Here is a 3,392-nt window from a genome sequence, read left to right on the forward strand (position 1 = left end):
CGCTCTGCGCGGCAGAAAGTGAAAGCGCGCGACGCTCCCGAGGAGAGCTTCGGGGAAAATGCTCTGCTCCCCTCGCTCCCATGTTAGATCCCCCCGGGGGGTAGGGGGCGCTGTGCTGGCCAATAAAACAGCCGCACTGCACCACACCCTGGGCGAGATGTGCGCGCGGGGGCGGGGCGGCAAGGATGTAGTGCTGGCAGAGCGCCGCGCCACGACACCGAAAGGCGAAGCGGCGGCGGCGGTCGAAGAAATGTGGCGAAAGCGCCCCGGTGGTTTGGAGACGATGGGGGAATGTCTTATTGCGTACTCGGTCCTCGGCCCGCAGTCGAGCCGAATCGAGAGAAACGGGAACACTACTAATGTTGCATTTAGTACAAACATTTGTACACTGTCACTGTTAAAAAAAAGCCCATGCACAGGGCTATAAAAAAAACAGACAGTCCCCTTGACCAGGCCAGAAAGCTCTCCCCCCTTTTTTTCGTAGCTCAGGTAGCTCACATCGATGTGCACTGTAAAAAGCTTACGAACTAAATACTTTGCAACGTTACGAACAATTTTCGTTCTTTGTATTGCAAAGAAATTGTTCGTATTGCAAAGCGATTGTTTGTAAGGCTGGACGGGTCTTACGAACAATCGGTTTGCATTACGAACTATTTGTTCGTAAGCTTACGAACAATTAGTTCGTAATACAACGCTTCAAAATCCTTCGTAAGCTACGAACGTTTTGGTTTGCATTACGAACCTATAGTTCGTAAGCAATTTACAGTGTGCCCAGCGTCTGGAGCGCCGCAGGGAGAGGGGGACACGAGCGCACTCTGTACTTTGTATACGGTTGGCGTTCTCTTCAGAACCCCAAATATTGGCGTCTTTGAACGCCAAATGTTGGAGTTCTGCTTCTCAGAGCGCCAAATATTGGCGTCTTTGAACTGTACCTCCTCCAGAGAACGCCAACGCCAATATTTTGGCGTCCAAAGGGACGTGTCCAAAGGGTCCAAAGGCGCCAACCTAGTTTAAAGCTTTGTCACTTTTCCTTCTGGTTGAGGCAGTCTTGGGGACTTTCTAACAATACTACACTCCTTGGAGCCATGGGATGGGGTCGTCCTGCCGCAGCCCCTACTCCACGCCTTGCTCTGCTGCTCGTCTGCTGCAGAGCTCTGCCGCGTCGTCGGGCCGCGTCCAGCGGCGCGAGCGCGTCCGCCGGCCTTGTCTCGAGCTCTCAGCGCCTTGCGCTGGCTTTGACAGGCCGCTGCTCCTGTTACGTCAAACCGGAAAGGAGCTGGATTTCCTTCCTTGTGGCTTTCGCCGAGCAGCTCTCTGGACCAACAGGATTTGTGTCTTCCTCTCTGCGGCGTGGTGGCGGCGTCGGCAGCGGCTCTTTGCGCCACCATTGCTGTCCCTTTCCCCATCACCCTCGCTCTCTCTTTCTCTCTGTCTCTTTTTCGGCGCCGCGACCCCATGTGAGGTCGCTCTGCTCAAAGTGTCGCCCAGGACTGGCTGGCCGGCGCCACAGAGAATTAAGAAACACGGCCTCTCTGACCTTCGCTCGGCGCACATGGCTCGGGACGCCCCTCCGCGCCCGCCTCTCCCACAGGCCGTCTTCTCCTACCGCAACCAGCAGCAGCACCACCACCAGCTGAAAGTAGGAAAAGCCTTGATTAAAACATCAGCGAGCTCCGTCCGTCTGCGTCCGCCCGCCTGTCCGTTCATAGCGAAACCGTTTCCCTTTTCTCCGCGCCCATCGTATCATCCGGCCCCGCGCACAAGTTTTGACAGACTACACGTACCGGCCCAGCACGCTCTCGCACGTTTGCACGCTCGCTCGCGCGCACGCTCGCACGCTACTGCTCGTTGGGGCGTCCCTCGGCAGTTATTAACCCCGATCCCGGCCGAGCAGAGCCTTCACTATACTTGTACGCCGCCCGCGAGGCCCCTCCCCCCTCCCCCCTTTCCCCCTTTCTCTCTAGCCAGAGTAGTTCCGCCAGATTTATACACGGTACGTACTTTCATTATTTTCTTGACTAAGTTTCCGCGCAGTAGAGCCTACTGGGTTACACTGAGATCAGCGTTGCCCTGACGGGAAAGAGGGTTGACAACCAACCTGTCTCAGAATAATGCGGGATAATAAGTGACAAACGTTAAAAAAGAAAACGTTTCTGGAATGGGTATCTCCAAGTCGTTCAAAAGTTCAACATTTTGTTTGGAGAAAGTAGGGTGACAAAGATTGACAGACTGGTCATCTAAGCTAGGAATGGAATGATTTAAAATTTAGCCGCGTTGCTTTTCTTCTCGATTTTCATGGGCTTTCAGATGATTTAGATCCCTCCCTGGGGTGTTTTCTCTTTGCCATCGGCGTCGGTGCGTGTGGCGAGTTCAATTTATTTTTCCTCGCAGACTCCCGCCCTATCACGAATTCGACCGGCACTGGGTCGGTAGCGCGGTGGCCGTGGGCTGCGCTGGGGACCGCGGCGGGCAGGGGCGAGGCCGCGGACCGGCTCTGGGCGGCGCGGATTGGCTCCGGCCTCTGACAGCTCAGAAAAATTAGGCTTCTGCTCGACTTACTTGGAAGTGTCAGGCTGGATTGGGGCCGCAAAGCCCCCTTGCTCCCTCATTCTTGGGGCAAAAGCGGTGCGGGGGTGTGAGAGGTAGAGGGAAAGACAGAGAAAGGGAAACAGAGAAAGAGACGGAGAAAGTGGAGGGAGTTTCCACCAAACTGAATGGCGGTGCCTCAGTCAAGTGCGAGCGACGCAGAGCGACGCTGCCAGTCGGCCAGGCCAGACCGATTGCCGGCCGCCCCCCCCCCCACTCCCCTTCCACAATCTTTGACAGATGTCAAATTGCGAGTCCCGCGCACGTCGCCGCAGAAACGGCACTAATAATAATTCGCCCGTAATTGATTTCTCTCCAAAAGAGATGATGAAAGTAGGAACAAATAAATGAAAGGCGACCAAACCGGACGTGCGGCCGCGGCTTCTGCTGTGGGCCATTTCGTTGAGTGGGGAGCCGTCGACGGTAAAGTACCGGGAAGGCCGGCGTCGCCGTCGCTCTGCGCGGCAGAAAGTGAAAGCGCGCGACGCTCCCGAGGAGAGCTTCGGGGAAAATGCTCTGCTCCCCTCGCTCCCATGTTAGATCCCCCCCGGGGGTAGGGGGCGCTGTGCTGGCCAATAAAACAGCCGCACTGCACCACACCCTGGGCGAGATGTGCGCGCGGCGGCGGGGCGGCAAGGATGTAGTGCTGGCAGAGCGCCGCGCCACGACACCGAAAGGCGAAGCGGCGGCGGCGGCCGAAGAAATGTGGCGAAAGCGCCCCGGTGGTTTGGAGACGATGGGGGAATGTCTTATTGCGTACTCGGTCCTCGGCCCGTAGTCGAGCCGAATCGAGAGAAACGGGAACA

The 3,392-nt window shown here is 56.7% G+C and overlaps 1 protein-coding gene across 1 annotated transcript in view; it reads left to right on the plus strand.

Annotated features, from left to right (window-relative positions):
- Window positions 1–3,392, plus strand: part of LOC113218421 (lachesin-like) — a 160,159-nt gene that overhangs the window by 52,120 nt on the left and 104,647 nt on the right. The gene's annotated exons all lie outside the window — the stretch shown is intronic.

This window comes from Frankliniella occidentalis, unplaced genomic scaffold, assembly GCF_000697945.3.
Source record: "Frankliniella occidentalis isolate FOCC.00 unplaced genomic scaffold, Focc_3.1 Scaffold43, whole genome shotgun sequence".
NCBI classification, from domain to species: Eukaryota; Metazoa; Arthropoda; class Insecta; order Thysanoptera; family Thripidae; genus Frankliniella; species Frankliniella occidentalis.